At 46.9% G+C, this 22229-nt stretch overlaps 1 pseudogene; it reads right to left on the bottom strand.

The window, feature by feature from the left end:
* Window positions 1–11868: 11868 nt before the first annotated feature.
* The window catches only part of LOC147659623 (secreted frizzled-related protein 5 pseudogene), a 29784-nt pseudogene continuing 19423 nt past the window's right edge, over window positions 11869–22229 (bottom strand).

The following is a 22229-nucleotide window of genomic DNA, read 5'->3' on the forward strand; positions in this document are numbered from 1 at the left end:
GTGGATGAAAAAAGGACAACCAAACCTGTTCTGGAAATGACGATTGGCGGAATACCCATAAGCGTAGTAGCGGACACCGGCTCTCCCTACACCATCGTCCAGAGAGCGGTGTGGAACGAAACATTCAGACCACACTTGGGGCCAGAACTAGAGAAATTGGACATCCGACCAGTCACATATAACGGCGATCGCATACCAATGGCGGGATTCCGACCCTTGAAGTTTGAGTTCAGAGGCCGGTCAGCGTTCTGCAAGCTGTATATCTCAGAGAAGGGACCGACAGTTTTGGGATGGCTGGACCAGGGCGACCTGGGAATCAAATTGGACCCAGGAGGAAAGGAACAGATACTGCTCACGGAACCAGAAGTGTGGCCAAATCTGGTCAGGTGGAAAGAAGACTACCCGAAGGTGTTCGGAGGCACGGTGGGTAAACTGGAGAGATTCCTACACAAGATAGTACTCAAGGAGGGAGCCATTCCAATTGCCCACAAAGTAAGAAACGTGCCCATAGCGGTGAAAGATGCGGTTCAAACGGAACTACAAGACTTGGAGAAAAAAGGGATAATCGAACCCATCACGTGCGCAGAGTGGCTCGCGCCATTGGTGGTAGTTATGAAGCCAAACGGGAAGGTCAAGCTCTGTGTTGACCTGAGAGAACTAAATAAGAACATAGTGGTGGAGAAATTCCCTCTCCCAAGGATTGACAAAATGTTTTGCGAAAACCCGGGGAGTCAAGTGGTACTCCACCATCGATTTAACCTCCGCCTACCACCAAATAGTCTTGCACCCGGACAGCAGAAAACTTACGTCATTCATCACCCCATTCGGATGCTATCAGTTCTGCCGCATGCCGTTTGGACTGGCCTCGGCAGCCGCAGTATTCCAGAAGCTAATGCACCAGCTGTTTAGGAACATGGAAGGCGTCCAATACTTCCAGGACGACATCCTGGTAATGGGGCGTGACTAAATGGACCATGACTTGAAACTCGGCAAAGTTCTGGAAACCCTGGAGGTCAAGGGCCTCACGGCAGAATGGACAAAGTGCCGACTGGGCCTGGAGTCGGTGACCTACCTAGGCCACGAGATAGGGGTGCAAGGTATCACACCTAAGGCAGAAAATGTGAAGGCAATATCTGAAGCTCCGCCCCCCACCAACAAGGAGGAGGTCAGGTCGTTTCTGGGCATGGCGGAGTACTACAGCAAATTTGTGGTACACTTCGCCTCAAAAACACACCATATGAGGATGCTGACCAGGGAGAGCACCACCTTCCAGTGGACTCCAGAGACTCAAAGTGAATTTGAGACAATCAAGAAAGATGTCGCAGGAGCGGTACCACTCCAAGGATATGACCCACAGGGCACGACGGTGCTCACGACCGACGCCAGCGACAAGGGGCTAGGTGCGGTGCTCATGCAAGATCGGGGGCAAGGGAAGATGGAGACGATCAGTTTTGCCTCCCGTGCATTGAACGACACTGAAAGAAAATACAGTGTAAGAGAAAAGGAAATGTTGGCTGTAGTGTGGGCCATGACCAGATTTCGACAATTCCTGTGGGGAACCCGATTCCAACTAAAGACTGATCACAAGCCCTTGGTGAAGGTGCTAACGTCCAGCGGACATGCCAACGCCACCCCCAGAATATCCAAAATGACTCTAAAGTTACTCGAGTTCAGGTACGATGTAGAGTACATTCCAGGAAATCGAAACAGAGTAGCAGACTACCTGAGCAGAGCTGCAGCCATGGAGCCAGGAGAGGAAGACCCATCTGGTAAGGAGGAGATGGTGGCTCTCATGGAAGACCAAGAGAGAGCCATCAGCTACCAAGAGTGGACAGAGGCATACGAAGAGGACAGCGTCATGCAGGAAGTGAAGATGCACATTGTCAAGGGTTGGCCAGACAAAAGACAAATGATTGAAAACCTCAAGCCCTACTATGAGGTTAGGGAAGAATTGTTGTTAGGTGACAAGGGGGTATTCACGTACAGAGGAGACAAAGTTGTCCCACCAAGAAGCATCATCCCCAAGCTGCTAGACATCCTACATGAGGGCCACCTGGGTATAGGAAAAATGAAGCTAAGAACGAAACAAAACTACTGGTGGCCAGATATGGATATACGGGCAGAGAGACATGTCAGAGATTGTCCACAGTGCCAAGGGGCTGACAAAACGCTCAAACCCTTGCGCCCGGCGCTGGAAAAGTTCGACCCCCAGCAGAACCCATGGGAAGAACTGTCGATAGACATTTTGGGGCCAATCCTTGATGGCCAAGGCATCCAGAAGTACGTATGTGTCCTCATGGATAGATACTCCAAATGGCCGGAGGTAAAAGTAGATGAGGCTATGGACGCTGAAAACATATTGAAATTTCTGTCGGACACATTTGTAAGAGAGGGTATCCCCAAGTCCATCCTGAGTGATAATGGCCCCCAATTTACGTCCGAAAGATGGAACAAATTCATGCAGAGGAACGGTATCACAGTCAAACATATGTCGATCTACCATCCAGCTGGCAACGGCTTAGTGGAGCGATTTAATAGAGTTGTGATGGGAGCTGTACAAGCAGCAATCTCCAGTAACAAGGACTGGGAAAGAGCAATATGGAACATGGTATGGGCGTACAGAATTACCCCCACCGGAACTGGATACAGCCCATTCCAGATATTGAGAGACTGTGAACCTTTCACGCATGACATTCGTGTTTGGAAAGAAAAGATCATCACGAGTGAATGGTCTCCCGCAGTAGTACAAGCCAACTTGGAAAGGGCACAGTCCATCTATGCCAACCACTACAACAAACACAGGAATGTGAAAGGGACAGAGCTGGAAAAAGGCGAGTGGGTATGAGTGAAATTGGCTATACTACAGAAGAAAGGAGACAGCAAATATAGTAAACCCATGCAAGTTAAGGAAGTGTACGATTGAGCGGCCTTGCTGAGTGATGGGAACGTGTGGTCCCAAGATCGCATGGCCAGATGCAACAAAGTCTTGCGATGGCAGCAAGATGGAACTGAATGGGAGGACATGGAGGAACCCAATGTGGACCTGGAACATCCGGCAGGGGAGCTGCAAGAAAAGAGAAGCGAGAGAAGTGAACGATCGGAGGAGAGAAGTACTGACAGTGACCAAGGAACCGAAATGGACATACGAAGGAGGAGCACTGGTGAGAGCGCGGCTGCGCTAGGAGAAGAAAGAAGCACAGAGACACGGAGCAGGGGAGCCCCGGTGACCCCGACCAGGGTAACCCGGAGCGGAAGGATTGTGGTGAGACCCTCCAGGTTTCGAGATTACGATATGGACAGCGAACTGTAAGTGACTTATACATTGTTTGGAAAAAAGGGAGATATGTAGTGGCGCACTAGTTGTTGCACGTCACGTCGTTACGTGACGTGCGGTGGCCATTTTGGCGGTATGCGCGCGCATCTCATTAGGAGGCGCGAACGCACACGGAGAGCTGCGCCGGCTCGGCGCTCTTTAGGAAAGTACAATAAATGAATAAAGAAGCATTGTTCCACAACCCTAGTGCAGCGTTTCATTGGCACATTAGCATCACAACATTCTCTTTGTCCTACTAGCCTCCGACGTCCCTAAATGTGCGTATCTACCATTTTGTCAAATCAGTGTGTATCTCTCAGGCAGCCAGTTTGATTTCTACTTCCTTGCCATGCACTCGTCTACCATTTTGTGAAACCAATTTGTTCCCCTAGAAGCGGCCATCTTTTCTTTTTTCTACATGCTTTTTCCTTTCGTTTCCTGTTTCCGAAGGGAGAACTTCTCTCATACCAGCTTGAATATTTTGATGAGACCCCTGAAGAAGGGGCGTCAAAGACCCGAAATGCATTGGGTTGAAAATGAATTTGTGTTTAAAGTGTAACTACTATCAAGAAGTGATTGATAAATCAGAATTTTCCTATTAAAAAAATTAAAAGTAAAAAGCATGAAACCCTGGATGATGTGGTATTAATTTGAAAAAAGCGTTTTTAAACTTTTGGAACTCTGTGAAGAAAACAGACACGTTTTCAAAATAAGTGCTCCTGTCAGCCAGGCAGCAGTTCTCCTTACCTGGCACACCAGTATTCATTATTTACTCAGCGCCTTCAGACAAAGCGCGACAACAGGGACACACACAGATTAAATTAAAAGGAACCGAGTTAAATCTTTTGAACACAGAGTGACTACGGTAGCATTCTAATTTTCCTTTGTAGAGCCATGTGCATGTCCACCATTTTGTGAAACTAGCATGTGAGCCTGATCATTCATTATTAGTCATTATTATGTCACTTTTAGAAGCCTTCTGCTGGGAGCGTTGAATTATGGCCATTGTTGGGACAACAAAATCTCACACATAATGACAGGCGTGCACAATTGCCATGAGTGCTCCAACTACAATTATATATGGATTACTATTGCTGATTTTTGTTATCAAGGGCAACACGGATCAAGAGCCTGCCCCACGACATAGGCCTGTCTCATGGATTGCGGTCATTTTGGATCGGGAGAAGCACCCAAAGTGCTACCCTCATAGTGGTGAAAGGCTACTGCCTTTGTCAGGAGTTCAGCAGCACAAGCACAGTGGTGGCAGTAGGAGTGAACAGGCCTTTTTATCTGTGTCACTGTGGTGAGGCCTACAGACTCCCTCATTTAAAGTTCAGCTTCTGTGTGGTTACCTCACCCTTCCCTTTACCCCCCTTCAGATTGGTGTGTAGTACTGTGTCGTACATGTGTGTTATATACTTATGCTGGGTATATGTGTGCCTGTGAATGGTGCAATACATGAAAGGTTCTGGGTTTGATTTTTGGAGACACATGGCTAGCTGGATGAGCATTAGAAGGTAGAGGAATCCACCAACACAGATGTGTGTATTGCTGCATTCCTGTAAGCTAGGCGGGACACAATGGAGAACCAGACTTTTCAGTACACTTTAAATGCTGTTCTTTAATACAGAGAGAGGTCCCTAGGAAAAGGCCTGGGTACATCTCGGGAAGGAGATGAGGCTGATAAAATATTTATACAGAGTAGGGCTGAGGCCCGAAGGTGACCTTTTGATGGACATGTCACTGTGGCTAACATCCAGATGTGAACCTCTAGTCCCTCCCATGGTGTGTTGTGAGTATTTGAATATGGACTCCACCCTGCTGTTACAGACTGCTTTCTGGAGAGAGGGCAGGGCAGAGGAGAGGAGAGACCAGAGCTCTTCAAATAGAAGCAAGCCCCCAAAATAAACTTCAACTACTTAAATTCAGAGTCAAATTTCGTCTGTAAATGGACTATAAGAAAGAGATGTTGAGGCCTCCAAAACTGTCACCTTTCAAGTCGCCAGCCGGGCTGTACAAGGAGGAGAAACTCTCCGGGACCTCTGCCAGTGGCCAGTGCTCCAGGATAAGACAGCTGGGTGAGGGGACATCACTTAGGGAGTCCAAGATCACCTGCCACGGAGCCTGGATCATGAGTGCCTGCCTGCTTGCCAAGACTAGTGAGCCCTATGAAGAAGAGGAGAGCACTGGAGGAAGCGAGGTGCAGTGGGAGATTCTGGCGATTGATCTCTGAAGCGAGGTGTGAGGAGAACGGCTTTGGCACTGATCGAGTCATAGCCAGTGTGCAGAGAGAAGTTGGTGAACAGGTATGCCAGGTGGGGCCGCTGTGAAGATTGCCTCCTTACTGATCGGGCCATTGCCTGTGTGCAAAGTGAAGTTGCCAACCCATATGCCAGGTGGGGCCATAGTGAAGACTGCTGCTGTGTCGATAGGGCTGTAGCCCATGTAAGGAAGTGAAGTCAGTGATCCCATATGCCAGGTGGGGCCGCTGTGTAGATTACTGCCTTGCCAATTGGGCAGTAGCCCGTATACCAGATGAGTATATCAGGGAAAAGGCACTAAGTATGGACTAATCTAGGCCATTGTCGAGAGGAAGAGACTGCTGTGGTAATTTTCTACTCGTGCAGCAGCAATTTCAACTTTAATGGCCTTGCGCTCTTGCTCACCGCATGGTGCCGTTCGCACAGATTTTTCAGCGCTGCTCACACTACCAGCACTGGATTTCAGCATGAGCAGCATAAGGTGCCCATTGGTGGACCTCTGTGGAATCTCGCTGAGTTTTTATGAAACTCCACAGAATAAAGCTGGGAGTTTCTCTCACCCCTAATATAAATACTGTTTTTTTCTAAAAAGAAAGTATTTGACTGGACAATCATCTATTGCTGCTACTGAACATATTTTGTGTTGGGAGCCTGTGTTCAGCCCCCTGTGTCTACCTCCCCTGGTCTCACCCCGATTTCCCCTCCTTGACCCCTACCACCCGAGAAGCCTTGGACTGCTCAACCCATGCTATCACTGAGAGTCAAATACCTAACGGATACTTGGTACAGTTGCTCAGGATCCATAGTAGGTCAGGTCCCGGGACATCAGGAGTAAAAGGTCTCAACCCCCACGGTTGGGCCCAGTAGCTCTTACTTGCCTAGTGGACCTCTAAATGTGGTTCTGACATCCATTTGTGACACCCACTTATATGCTTGCTTATTTTTCTTGTTTTTCATATATATATTTCAAGCTTTTATATTGTGCTTGTGGGATGATTGTAATGATCTAGAGCTAATGATGATTATTATTTTTAATATAATTTTATTGATTTTTGGTAGCTTTCCCCTTGCTCCCATAGCTGCTCGTCGCCCCTGAAGGGATACCTGGTATTTATTTCCCATTTTTTATTTTTTTTCCACTTGTTCCATGACATCGATTAAGGTCCTAGGGCCATGTTTGGTAGAGTTGAATGATAAGCTCTGCTCTGCCAACAGTGTTCCAGTAAAACTCCACCAGCTGCCGTAAGGTGGTGAGCGCGAGCAAGTATTTGCGTCCCCTAGCCTGAAAGTGTGGGTGCTAGACTCTCTCAGTGTGGGCGTACGTGGCTGGTTCACGTTGAGAAAGCTGCCACTGGAGTAGAAAATCTTCTCAAGCGGCATAAGGAAGTAGTACCCTCTGGCGCACCATGTGGAGTATGGTGCAGTTCGAGCTGATTTTACAGTGCAGAACAAGCTCCTGGCGCTATAAATCAGTGTGAACAGCACGACGTGCTGAATCCTGCCCACTCACGGAACTCTGCGGAATCTCGCAGTTTTTACGTAACTCCACGGGATTAGTTCTGCCCATCCCAAATGTTTATTATTATTTTAAGTCGTTTTTATTTCTTACTTAATTAATTGATATTTGCCAGCCTCTCCATTACTTCCATTAGGGTTCCTTAGGCTCTAAAGGGACCCAGAGTATTTCTCATGTAGCTTTTTAACGTTGTATGTCTAAGAAGTGTCAAGTCTAGCAAAACAATTAGTTTTCACTTGGTTATATTATTATTATGATAATGACTTCCATTGTATTGTACCTACTAGAATTGCCACATCAGACTGCTTTACTTTTTATATGTTATTGCCTGTGGCTAGGCAACACTAAGACTGTGATGGAGAGTAATATATGAATTAGCTGCCACCGGCATGCAGAGACCTCTCTGCTATGTGCTACTGCTCATGTTGTCAAACTAGAAGGGAAGAAAATGCCATCCAGGGAACAAGCCCTTTCCAAGCCTGGTATCAAGACGTCATGCTTTTTCTGGCAACGCAGTGTGCCTACAGTATTCACTACTGGGTAGTGGTAACCCACGCGCACAAAGCTCTGTACGAACTTGGACCCGAATGCCTCAACACACGACTTTCCTTCTACACCCCCTCCCGCCAGCTACGATCCTCCAACCAAGCCCTCGCTACTGTACCTCGCATCAACAAAACCACCATGGGAGGTAGATCCTTCTCCTACCTGGCAGCTAAAACCTGGAACTCACTTCCCACTCACCTTCGCCTCACTCAGAACCACCTAGCATTCAGAAAACAACTTAAAACTTGGATATTCGACAAGTAATTACCCACCCTTCCTCAAGCGCCTTGAGACCCTCTGGGTATGTAGCGCGCTATATAAATCACCTGACTTGACTTGACTTGACTAGGAAGACATTCAGAAGATGACCCCTGGATCAACAGTTGTATCACCACCTGCAGAAACCAAAGTAGATGTCTCCTAGTGCTGCAGTGACTGTGCCAATCAGTGAGCCCAAAATGGACTTGTCCCAGCAAATTGTATCACCACAGGAAGCTCAACAGTAACAAAAAGTCCGCTAAACCTGATCCTCCTGAAGTGAGAACAGCTCTTGGAGCCTGCTGCCCAGCAGTTTGTTGCGATTGATCTTCTATCAGATACATCATCTTCACCATCTCTTTGGAGAAAAAAAAAAGATTACTCTCCCATCTTCTCCAAGCCCTCCCATTTAGATCAAGGTGAAATGGAGTGGACCCCCGAGGCCTCCCTCAAGCGTCGACTGGATTACCACTCCTATTAAGGGGCTGATTCTGATGCAGGTTGGAAAGCTTCCCGACCTAATAGGTTTGGAAATGGTTTCCGACCCACTCGGATCCGGAGAGTCCAACCGACAGAGTAGGATGCATCCGGATGCTTCCGATTACGATTTGGTTGGACTCCCATTAACTTCAATAGGATCATATGTTCCGGTCGGTAGGACATGCTCCAGATCCGATTTGGAAGGAGCAAATGCTGTTAAGAGGCCTTCCTAACCGCATCAGAATCAGGCCCTTGGTGGGAATGCTTTACTAACCGCATCAGAATCAGGCCCTGAGTAGTTACCACTGTGGTTAAGAGTACAAGCACAAATGATTACTGGTGATTACTTTCTTGAGAGTCACCTTATTATGTGAGGGAATCTCAGAGACTCTCTTGTCTGACCATGGGGTGAAATTTACCACAAATAAAAATGATTTAAAGAAATTAATGTAAAGAGTGTGAGAAGGCAAATGTGTTGCCCCTGGGTGAATGTTTTAATAGAAACAGTAAATAGTATGGTTATGTAGTGCATCCAGCTAGCTAGTATGAAGGATGACAGCATTCAAAAAGCACGTCATGATAAGTTGTGGTCTTATCTGACTTCTCTCAACAGCATCACTGGAATTCATCTGTTTGGAGTTCTCAAGGGTAGATGACCAGCAATTAAATTGACCCAAAATTAGTTGAAGGGTGGCAATGGATTACATATCTTCCAAAAAGCTGATTACAAAAGAAGGTCTGACATGCTGCATGGAGTTAAAACTAAGAAGTGAATAGGTGCAAATAAAAAGTTCAGAGGAGCATGAGGAAATGAGCACTGTCTTTTCCAGCCCCATGAGATTTTCTCAGGTCAATCGTAATTTTGTGCCATTAGAAAATGGGCAAACTTGGAGGAGCATCGACCAGTTATCAAGAAGCCAGGGTCCTCAGATCATGGATGTCAGCAGCTATACCTCCCCACTTTAAGCACAGACGTTCTCCTTAAACAATACGGGGATCAAGATTTGGGATGCCCCAATGTGAGAAAAAAAGACTATCAAATGATGTAGGCACGCCTTTCCATTATGGGAGGAGATGTGTTGTGTTCATAGTACATGGATATGAATATTCCTGCCGCAGCTGGGAAGGCAAATACTTTTGCTTCACAGAATACAAAAACAGGAAGTGAATAGGGCAGGTTCCTCTTTTGTAGGATTCTAGGACACAGGGTGACATGTTTTTTGTTTTTTTTCGGCTGGGCTAGGTAAACATTTATCTGTGAGGACAGAAATCATCTCAGGAGTAAAGACTGTACAGGAAAGACAGACAGACGAGGTAATGTGATCAGCCCAGAGGCCTCTAGCAGGCAGTGGTGGCTGCTCCCTTTAGAAAGTGGTGCTCACACACAAATGTTACTTTGAACCCTTAAAATTAAAAATAAACTTCCCTCTCTTGAAGCTCTTTAGCCGTACACCCAAAGATACTCCTGCCTCACGCTACTTGCCGGACAAAAGCAATGAGTCAATCTAAGCACAGCTCTCTTGCTTCTTACAATGGGAAACAGCACAAAAGCAGTGCTAGGATTGGCTAACACTCAATCAAACACCTGCAGGGCGGAGCTTCCGCTTCTCAGCTGCCTTTCAGCTGTTGATCGCAGAAGTCAAAACTGTGCATGTCTGACTGGCCACAGTGAAAACACCAGCCAATCCGTCATGTGCAGTTCAGTCACAACAGCCTGAACTGCTGCTCTGATACCGAAAGAGAGAGCTCCATCATGGCTCCATCCCATAAACAGGTGAGAGTGGAAAGCTTGAGAGGGAAAATGTGCACTGAGTGGGTGTGTGTGTGTGTGTGTAGTGGGTCACAGTGGGGTGGTCAGGGGGTCAACGCACCTACGCTCTTATGTATGGACCGCCCCTGCTGGCAGTGTAATGGCAGGTAAACCCAAAGGGGGTGATGGACGGAGTGTTGAACATTGCCAGCACTCACCCCCAGTCAACTGATCTGTGTTTAATCCATCACCTTAGCTCACTCCGCCACCCCAGTTTAGACATGGCCATATGCAAATCAGTCTGACCCTGTGCCTCATGGTAACAGTCCAGCCCGAACTGCCAAGCCATGTCTTCCCTGGACTGGAAACAAGATCTTGGAACTGGTTTATGGCTAATCAGCCAGGCTAGCTTGAATCCAGTGGCAAAGTGAGCAAGGGACCCACGTCTGGGCATACCCTGCCAACTTAGGGCGAACAAAGCGAAACCAAAGGGGATGATGGACGGAGTGTTGAACATTGCAAGCACTCACCCCCAGATGCCACAAGCAGAAAAAATACTCACAGGGCAGTTCTCGTCCGGAGTATTACCCTTCTGATTAAGAATCCTCTTTCCTTTGCCTGTGCCTTGTCTCCCAGTCTCCGGGGTTCTGCTGTGCGTCAGCATGTGTTTGACCCATCATAAATACAACTATTTCTATGCAAGTTGGTCCATGCACCAACAAGCAAGGAAGATGGCATCCTGTTCCCTGGTTGGCAGATACACAAAACAGCTGCAATTGGAGTACAGCAGGCACCTCTTTCCCCTGGGCTCCATTGGCACTGCCCGCTGCGCTATTGAAAGCTATGTCCCTGAACCAGACCTGTCTCAGGACTTAACAACACCTGTCTCTAGGCCAACCTGCCCATTGTTCCGCCCTCCCCTTTTCCTCTTCGTCCTAAGCTCCTCCTACGCCTGCCTCTACCCCCCTTGTGGCTAACCACAGAATCAAGGTCCAGAATGTTCTTCCCCCGTGCTGTGATTAAGGCTGCCCCATGCATGTAGCACATGCTTTCCTTGAGTATTACAGACTGTCCAAGCACTAATCCTGCATGGCACATAGGCTAGAACATCCGTGGGCAGAGGCTGCTCCGCCAAGGCTGTTCTTCATCGCCTGCCCTTCTATAATCCACCCTCTCCACGTGGGCACAAAAGCACACCCTGTGGGTCTTATCACAGATTGATGGTTTTATTTAAAATCAGAATTTGCACACTGGAAGCTGTAATGCTCTCCTCCATAGAATAAGCCAGGACAGCGACAAGATGTGAAACTATAATATCATTGTCAGAATATTGGCTGAGATAAATACTGTGTCCTAAATATCGTAAAACAAATACTACCCATAGGAATTAATTAATAGAAATTTGACACCCATTAGGACAATACATTAATAACCAATTTTAAGGACAAAATATTTAAGTCAGACAGTATTTCTAACAATGGTATTCCTGCATACATCCACATCACAGATGCTACATTCTGTCCCTGGACCTTCAAACACAGCCACATTAGTTTCCATTTAAAATGAAATAGTTTTTTCCACAAAAATATATGTTATTTAAACCAAAAACTTTACCCCTCCCCTACACACGCTGCCAAAAATCTGCTGACCAGACAGGTTGCCCTCCTGATGTTATCTTATTTTTAATTCTAAAGCGCCCTATCACCTGCAAGTGTGTCCTGGTCTTGAGCAGCATGAGTGTGCCTCACCCTGCCTTGGGGAGGTGGGTGAATGTGGAGCTTCCTGAGAAGCGGTGTGATGTGAGTTCTGTCTGGGAGGATAAGAATGAGCCTGGCTGCCGAGTTCTGGATGGTTTATAGTATTCTGGTAAGGTGTTTGGTGATCCTGGAGTACCCATCCAGTTGGTGACTACGGTCATGCAGACAGTGAACTTGTGTCTTGAGTTGGGGGTCTTGTCCGAGAGGGAGAGCATGAGTTGCGTGTCATCAACATAGGAGAGGCTGTTGATGTTGTGTGCGCAGATGATGTTGGTCAGAGGTGCTCGAGTGATCAGTGCTAAATTTGTAGAAAAAAATAAGTTGTGGTCCCAAAACTTATGGAGGCAGATCTTACCTTCATCACTTTGTGATCAGCAGCTGCAACAACACTTCCAGCGGGATCTACCTGTCACCGCTGATATCTGGCAGCCTTTTCGGTTCAGGAGGTACAATGTCCAGGAAGGTAAACAATAGCCCTTCTTTAATATCCATTAAGGGTTGTAAAAATAGAAGAGCTTTGGGCACACTAAATGGTGAAGAATGATTGTGTTGGCTGCCCTATTTCTGCTACCATGAGCTTAGTGGAAATAACAGAGAGAGGGACAACCTGCTGTCTCCTGCTAGTCTGCAGATCAGGCCAAGGACAGAGCAGAGGGCCTCAAAGAGTCCCAGATCCTGGAAATAAGTGCTGGAGGTGTCTACTGGCAGCCATCATAAATGAAGTACTACTCCTGACCAAGATATCTTTAGTTTGGCCATTTGCAGAGTGCTTAAATCTTGAAAAAACATCCATACACATGTAAAGGTAGGACTTGTGTTATGATGAAAGGCACTTAGACATGGGAAGAATGTCTTCAAGTGCATTTATTCTAATTGAAGAAAAGACCAGAAACAGCCTCTTGCCAGACGCAGCTGGACCAACTGTCCCTGATGCTACAAAGATGACATCACCCTGGAATTCCCACCACATCACAAGGATGAGAGATTCCAGGCAGATCTTAAAGAAACATAACAAATCTCCCCCCTTTGGAGTAAAACAAAACAACACAGAAACAGAACAACTAGGATAAAGAAACAGAACAAAACAAAAGAAAATAAACAAAGTAAAATACATAATGAAGTCAAGAAACATAATCACTCAAATATGAGTCTTCTTTCACCAGCCCCCCTCAATACACGTGATACATCACCAGACACATCTCCCTCTCTTGCATCAACACCAGTTGCATTTTCTCCATCAAAGGAGGAAGAATCAACTCATGGTTCTCTGAAAAACTCAGCATCATCAATTAACATCCATGGTGAACATTGCTCACCATCATGTTTGTCTTCTAAATTGTCCACATGTTTGCAATCACACCTTTGATATAACACTACCCGCCTTAAGTTCCATGTTTGACCATTAGTCAACCTGACCCAATTACTTCCAACAGTTTTAACTTTAAAAGGACCTTTAAATTTGTTCACAAAATTGCTATGCCCACCAGGTTTCACTTTGACCCAATCCCCCACATTAATGAAACATCTGTCGACACCACTTAGCGTATCACAAAATAAGCCTCCAACATCAGGTTTCCTGCGCATCCATGATGGAATCAATTTGGTGCCAGCCTCCCTCCCCCTCATCATAATAAATGGACTTTTCCCTAAAACAGAATTTACCGTAGTGCGGTATGCCCACAGCATTTCACTTACAGAATCAAGTATAGGTAGGCCTGCTCCATGTGCCAATTGCATGGTACCTTTAACCATACGGTTTATGGCTCCACTAATCCATTTTCCTGTGGATTATATAAGGAACAGCAAGAATGTTTAACACCAATAGAATCCAAAAAACACTTCATTTCACTTGAAGTTAATTGCGTGCCATTGTCAGTAAGCAGTACTGACGGAAATCCTTCTTTCTTAACCCCTTCGCTGCTCATGACGAGCTCAGCTCGTCATGAGGCACGGTTGAGCTGTGCTTATGACGAGCTGAGCTCGTCATGAACAATGGGGAAACTCAAAGCTCAGCATAGGAGGGGAAAACTCAAAGCAGCCAAGGTGTTAAAGATGTCGGACAAAACAGCAATAGTGGCAGAGGTTGTAATATTACTCATGAAGGCAACCTCAACCCTCTTTGATTTCGCATCCACCAAACAACGGCATATCTTTCACTCTCCTTCAGAAACGAAAAAAAGGACCAATAAAGTCTAAACAAACTTTTTCCCAAACTTCATCAGCCAACAAAACATGTTGTGGCTCTTTAGAAGAGCCAATGCCAAACCTCAACCTTTTTTCAGATTCCTTGCACGCCACACACCTTTCCACCCATTCTCGCACCTGCTGATCCATAGAAGTCCACCAATAAACTTCTCTCAACCTCTTAATCGTCGCAGTCTGCCCCAAATGACCCTCATGCGCTAAAGTTATCAACCTGGTACGCACCCCAATCGGTGGCACAAACTTATCCTGACGCATAATTACTCCATCATTCGTAACCGATAGCTGATCCACAATCTTTAAAAACGGCCTCCCACCAAGCGGGAGACTACTCTCTCTTCTGGTATTGCTCTTAATCAACTTAACAACACCCATCAATGTCCGATCCTCTTCCATCTCCTTGATCCAAACCTTCTTTTGAATGGCATTTGCAAAACCCTCCAACGCATCATCAACATTTGCTACCACTTTTTCAGTAGACAAATCAGACACCACAGCCTCCTTATCCAGCAGTCTTGACAAACAGTCAGCGACTCTGTTTCGCCACCCTTGGACATCCCATCCTCGTTGCCAAATTTGTTATGATGAAAGGCAAGAAGACATGGGAAGAATGTCTTCAAGTGCATTTATTCTAATTGAAGAAAAGACCACAAACAGCCTCTTGCGAGACGCAGCTGGACCAACAGTCCCTGATGCCAGTGGCGGTGCGTCCATTGGGGGCGTTGCCCCACTAGCCTGGACGACCGCCGACTGAACTAGTGCCAACATGTTATAATAAAAGAAATATAATTGAATCCAATTAAAAAATGAATCGCGCTGAGCGCACTAATGCCCCGGGAGAAGCCCGACAGGATCGGGCATTCATAAGGAAGTGGGCCGGGCCGGCCCGTGGGGGGCGGGGCTGGCGCTGTGACAGGCAGGCAGCGCACAGGCCAGTGGGTGACGTGACAGTCTGTGAGTGCGCATGCAAAAGGCCGGAGTAGTCCTGATTTTGACTGGCCCACGCATGCGCACACTTTAGACTCCCCCCCCCCCCTCCCCTCTAGCACTATGGATATACTAGGCATGGACCCGGGCCCCGGGTCTCAAAAAGGACAGATTTCAGTCTGCTCGTAAGCCAATCCTGGCGCAGTGGCGCTGCTAACTCTGCGCCAGGATTGGCTGCTGCAGCAGGATGGTGCCGCGCCTGGGTGTTCGTCGGTGATTGGCCATTCATTGTCCCTCGTCACTACGCGGCGTGCTGGAATCATGATGCCAGGCAGATGCCCAGTCTGTGGACTCGACCGCCTGCTGCCAGTGCCACCCACCACGTAAGTTATAACTTTACTTTTACTATACTTAAGATGATCATGTCATGATGACCAATCTGCTGTTTTGTTTCGTTATTATTTATATGTCCGTCTGTCTTTTGACTCTCGCATGATAACTTTCTCGTGCTCCCCATGTCCCGCTCTCTCTTATTCTTTATTTTTGATCCTTGCTCAGTCGCTTCGTTTCTTCTTCTGCCTGGCTGCCACTCCTTATTTCTCTCTCACCCCAGTGTTGTAATTGGCCCAGCCGCATTAGCGATTAGCTGAACCTACACGTTGTCCTCCTTAACTTGGCTATATATGAAAACGCCATTTTGAATGTTGCAGCGGCCATCTTAGATCATGAGCGGCCTCGTGGCTGGCGTGCCCTTTAGTCCATTGTCCGTTCCGCTGACCACTTCTATCTGCCCAGCAACAGGCTATTTTTAGTACTGGTCAAGCCGCACATGCGCAGTTCCCACTGACCCGTAAACCTTCTGGAATGTGCACCAAACTGACCAGCGGAGTTGTGCCCCCTCCAATGAGCTGACAGTATTTCAAAACATGACCATATATGTCCTTAAATGCGACTTAACTTGTGCCGCCTATCTTTTATTGCCCCAAAACTGTATATAAACGGGATCACACCGGTGTTCGGTGTGATACCTCTTGCATTACCGAAGGGTGCTGTTTGAGTGTACCACCACCCCATGGGGTCTTAATAAATTTGTTCTTTGCCTTTTACAGTTTCCGTGCCAACAGTTCTTGTGTGTAAGTGGGTTATCTCCGGAGCGTATAGGCCTTGGGAACCCCGAATTACTTCAATTGGCGACCACGAAGGGACTCATCGGCGACTCGGATGCCCGAAGGAGAGGTCGTGACGAAGGCTTGGAAACCCGCCATGGGCGCGCGCTGCCACGAGTGACCCGAGTCTTGGCTGCCACGGTGTTTTTTCCTTTCCTTCCGATCTGACCTTCCAGGTGGCGCCGGTCTCCGACTGAGTTTCCGAAGTGTCTGCATCGCTGAGAAAGTGCCGTTTGGCTGATTTGGCTTACAAGACCTTGGCAGTTGGAATCTGGACATTTGGGAATTTGGGTAAGCTTCGTGATCGGTAAGGTAGTCTTCGGACGCTTACTGAGGTCCTATGATTTGTGTTCGGTAAGGTAGTCTTCGGACGCTTACTGAAATTCTGTGATTTGTGATCGGTAAGGTAGTCCTCGGACGCTTGCCGAAGTCCTATGATCTACGTCCTTTGATTTGAGTTAGCTAACATTGTGAATTTGTGATCTTTGAACTTATATGTGTAGTGCACTTCACATAGGCAGGCATGTAGAGATGTTTCTCTAACTTTGTTTTTTTCCCCTGAGCGGCACACTTGTGTGAAGAACTGTAAGTGCCATTTTGTGTGGTGTCACGTTTTCGTGATACTTTTTGAACATGCCTGTTTTCAGCACACTCCGAGGAATGTGTTGTCTTGGAGAAGGTACCTCAATTAGATTAGCAGAAGCACAGCCGGCTCCCCCAGAGGGAACACCAAATAGGGACATGTATATAAAATTTGGCCTTCCCCCTATTATGTACAGTAAATTATGGCATAAGTACACCAAGGCCGATCCTGAATTGCAATGGCCTCTACACGGGTTGTTTGATTTAAGTAAAATACAATTTGTAGAGCAATGTTTGTTTCAACGCAGGTCTAGACAAAATATGTTTGATTGTGTGCGAATGTGGGAGAAAGCGGCGCGTGAGCGAATGAAGCGTGAAGTTGCCTTGGCGGACAAAGAGCAGCGTAAGGCTGCTCGGGATAAGGCTTTACAGCTTGAGGAAAAGGAGGCTCAGGAGAAGAAAGAAAGGGAGGAACGGGAACGTAAATTGCAAACGACTGGTCAATTTCCTATTCGTCGACCACTTTATCCTGTCCTTAATAATGAAATTGATGATTTTTCTTTGTTAGAACGGTCACCACCTCCATATGTTTCGCCGACGGCTCCAGCTGGGGATTCAGAGGATGATGGACAGGATAAGTCGGATCACAAGGGTATATCTGCTCTCAGGTTTACTGCAGCGAGGTCCGCTCATTTGCGGAGTTGGGCTCGTAAAGTAACTAAGAATTGTGTTTCTCAGGAGCAGTTGTTAGAAGAAAAGAACGCGTGGTCGGATCTTGAATTAATGTATTTTCTGTCTAGTTTGGCGGATGAAGTTGTAGGCGCGTATCGGGAACTTTCAGACACGTTAGAATCTAAATCGTTGTCAGTATATCGTGAGAATCTGGCTAAAGGTGATTTTGATCTTTCAGATGCTGACGACCTATTCAAGCAATTGATCGCGCTACGGGAAGAGACAGCCGGATTACGGGAGGAGAGGAAAAAGAGGCAAAAGGAGTCTGGTTCGGGCAATAATGGGCAGACTAAGGAGTGCTCTCTCCGTGGTTCAGATAAGAGTTTTGCATTGCATGTTATGCCTATGCGTGAAGCCGCACCTTTGTATGTTCCACCAAAAGGGGAAGGTACGGATGATGATAAATTGTCGAAGGATGCGAAAGGGTATTTTTTGTATAATTGGGTATATACGCCGTGGAATAGAGCAGATGTCATGGCATTGAAAAATTCTTTACCTGATCTTCGGAAGAATCCGGCGGCATTTTATGAGGGGGTGGAGGGGGCTATATCATCTTGTGTGATGACTCTTGTGGATATAGATTTGTTTTTTGGGCTAATATTACCACCTGATATGTGGAGGCAGATTCGTAAAAATAATGACGAAACGATATTGGGGGGAACATGGAAGGAAATAAATGCTGTAGATTTAGATAGAGAACCAGCCTGTAAGCCTTGCCAGTTAATTTTAGATCTGCCGGCAGCTATCTTGAATAAATTGAAAACGCTTGTTCCCTCCAAAAAGATTGATTGGACTATGCTAACATCGTGCAAGCAGAAACCTGATGAAACGGTTTCAGATTTCTTTACACGCTTCGAGGAAGCATTTCATGATTACAGTGGTCAATCTTTGACAGACGATACGGGCCGGCATTTGTTTGTAGATAAGTATGTAGCTAATCTCCTACCGGAGATTGCAAAACGATTGAAGTCGAGTGAAAGTTCCTGGGCCACGGCGACCCCTGCGTCCTTGTTAACTATGGCTCAGTATTATGAGCGACAGGAAGTGGAGGCTAAAGAAAGCGTAGAGAAAAAGGCGAAGGAATTGAAAACGAAGGTGATGTTGGCGCAAGTTCGGGGAACACAGGGTAGAGGGAATGATAGAGGTAGACGAGGTGGAGGAAACGCTTCGTATGGTCGTACGGATATTGCGGAGGATCAGTGTGCTTATTGTAAGGAGTTTGGGCATTGGGCCGAAGATTGTCCGGTACTTCGTGAACAGCGTAGTCAGCGTGGTCGAGGAAGTGGAAGGTCGACAGGAGTTTATAATGGAGTGAGGGGTGGCAGAGGTGATCGTAGACAGGTTGAGGAGAGGGGCCGTGGCCAGGACGAACGAAATACGTTTGATAGACGGAATCAATATCAGATTTCGGAAGGAGAGAGTGTGGAACATCAGGATTATGTGCATGCATAGGATTGCGTAGGATGGGGTAAGGAATCAGTTGAAGTGCCGGTAGATCAGCAAGGTCCATATGTAACAGCGGGCATTCTGGGTTCTACTGATCAGTTTCTAGTCGACACAGGAGCTACTCGTAGCGCTTTGTCGAAAAACTTGGTTCCGAGGGCTCCCCTGTCCGGCGAAATGATTACGTGTGTAGGGTTTGATGGCACACCCTCCCCCAGCCCGTTGTCCAAGCCCCTTGCACTATGCATAGACAAATACTTTAGTTTGGGCCAATTTTTGTTATCACCCCATACCCCAGACAATATCCTGGGCATTGATTTGCTTAAATATTTTCGGGCGACAATACGTTGCGCCCCAGAGGGAGTGCGGGTTATCCTGAATGACAATTACCCTGACCCTGACAGATTTTATGCTATTTTAGACATTCCAGCTTTGGCCTCTCTACCGCATACGTTGTGGGCGACCTCAGATACGGATGTGGGAGGGATGCGTATTCCACCAATACACATTACTGTTAAGGAGGGGGCCCCTCTACCACGAGTACCACAGTATAAGATTTCGAGAGAAGGTGAAATTGCATTGACACACATTGTCCAGGATTTGATTTCTGCAGGGGTTGTGGAGGAGGTCCCTTATAATGTTTGTAACAGTCCTATTCTTCCGATTCTTAAGAGAGACACTGATGGCAAAGTCTATCGATTTATTATCGATTTGCGAGAGATCAACAAAATTGTCATTCCCCAATACCCGGTGGTGTCTGATATTACGATCTTGCTTACCTTGGTTCCACCGACAGCCACCACCTTTAGTGTTATTGACTTAAAGAATGCGTTCTTTTCCATCCCTGTCCATCCTGATAGCAGATATCTGTTTGGTTTTACGCTCAATAATAAATCGTATTGATTTTGTCGTGTTCCCCAAGGATATACTGAAAGTCCTAGCATCTACAGCCAGGCTTTGAAAAGGCAGCTAGATTCGTTTAAATTGCAGTCTGGCGTTGCGCTCATCCAGTACGTGGATGACCTTCTGCTTGCCGCTGACTCTTATGCACAATGTGAACAGAGCACACTTGCGTTGCTTTCCTTTTTGGCACAAAACAATCACAAGGTTTCTAAGAAAAAGCTTCAATACTGTAGACCCCAGGTGACCTACCTCGGTCATCTGTTGTCTAAGGAGGGGCGTGCATTAACATCTGATCGAATTCAAGCAATTTTAGACACACCAGTCCCCCGCACGCAGAGAGATGTGCGTGCCTTCATAGGGTTGACGTCCTTTTGTAGACAATGGATCATGGGTTTCTCACATATCATAAAACCTTTGTTAGCATTACTGTCCAAAGCTACACCAATGCCTCTTGAGTGGACAGATGAATGTCAGAAAGCTTTTGAGCAGTTGAGGCAGGCCCTTTGTTCCGCACCCGTGTTAGGTACACCAGACTATACGAAACTTTTCACATTGTACGTGCACGAGAATGATGGGTGCGCGTTGTCAGTGTTAGTACAATTACACGGGGATAAGCAGAGACCATGTGCATACTTCTCTGCCATTTTGGATCCTGTAGCACGAGGGTTGCCTGGGTTTTTTCGAGCGGTAGCAGCAACAGCAGTAGCCATACGACAGAGTGAGGGCATAGTGTTATCACACAAATTGTTGGTGTTAGTTCCTCACGCAGTAGATGCCCTGTTAAACCAAACTAAGACCCAATATCTCATGAGTGCACGGCTAACAGGATACGAGCTGACACTCTTGGCGCCACATATTACATTGAAAAGATGCGCTACTTTGAACCCTGCCACTTTATTGCCCTATCCGGCCAAGGAGGGTCAGGAAGAAAAACATCACGACTGTGTTTTCCTGACCGAGGAACAGACAAAGGGTCGTGTCGATTTACAGGATGTGCCACTTCCAGATGTGGATGGGGAACTGTGGGTTGATGGATCGTGTCTAAGGCTGCCAGATGGTACGACTTCCGCAGCATATGCGATCACGACGCTTAAGACAGTGGTAGAAACAGCTAGGATACCACAAAAGTCGGCTCAGGCAGCAGAGCTGATAGCTTTAACAAGAGCCTGCGAATTGAGTGCCGGATTATGTGTGAACATATACACGGACAGCCGGTATGCCTTTGGAGTGGCCCATGACTTTGGGCTGCTTTGGAGGGAACGCGGGTTTCTGACATCACACGGAGAGCACATTATGCACGGAGAGCTAGTGCGTGATCTCCTAAATGCGTTGCTTGGCCCTAAGAAAGTAGCGATAGTGAAGTGCAGTGCCCATAAAAAGATTACGGATAAAGTGGGTCAAGGAAATGCCTTTGCAGACAGCATAGCAAGGCAAACGGCTATGTCTCGAACTAGCTCCCCCATGTACGTGGTACAATCACAGGCTGAGCGATGGAGTGATGCTAGAGCAGAAATACGGGATATTCAAAAATCAGCCACAGAATCTGAACTTGCGGCTTGGGCAGCAGATGGGGTACTAGATGATGAGGGTTGTTGGCGAAGTAAAGACATGGAGAAGTGGAAATTGCCTGCGGCTTACTTACAGGCGATGGTCCAGATGACACATGGACTGGCTCATGTCGGGGCTCTGGCAATCACTCGGCTTTTAACACGAGTTTGGGAACATCCCGAGATTGCTAATACTGCAACGAGAGTAGTGCAGACCTGCCTGGTGTGTTTGCAACACAATCCTGGAAAGGGGACCCATACTCCGAAAGGAGGTTTCGTTCCACCTTCGGCACCATTTGAAGTGCTTCAAATGGACTACATCCAACTCGAGCGCTGCAATAACCTGAAGTACGTCCTAGTGGTGGTGTGTGCTTTTAGCAAATGGGTTGAGGCCTACCCCACGAAAGACAATACGGCTTTGACAACAGCTAAGGTGTTGCTTAAGGAATTCTTTCCTCGCTTTGGAGTTTGCAAATTTTTGTGGAGCGATAATGGGCCCCATTTTGTTGGAAAGATTGTGGAATATGTACTGAAGGGGTTAGGGATTCAGCAGAAGTTCCACGCTGTATTCCACCCTCAGTCAGCAGGTTTGGTCGAGCGGTACAATGCTACGTTGAAGCTCAAGCTAGCCAAAATTGTAGCGTCTACATCGTTGAAGTGGCCAGATGCTTTGCCGCTGGCACTGCTTTCTCTTAGATCAGTACCCCACTCACGAACCGGCCTTACGCCTTATGAGGTGGTGTTTGGCCGCCCGATGAATATCTGGGGGGTGCCCAAGCCGCGATTAATACATGATGTGCCTTGTGTTATGATGAATGATTATTTGGCACGATTAACAAATGATTT

Source organism: Lissotriton vulgaris, unplaced genomic scaffold (genome assembly GCF_964263255.1).
Source record: "Lissotriton vulgaris unplaced genomic scaffold, aLisVul1.2 SCAFFOLD_283, whole genome shotgun sequence".
Lineage (NCBI taxonomy): Eukaryota > Metazoa > Chordata > Amphibia > Caudata > Salamandridae > Lissotriton > Lissotriton vulgaris.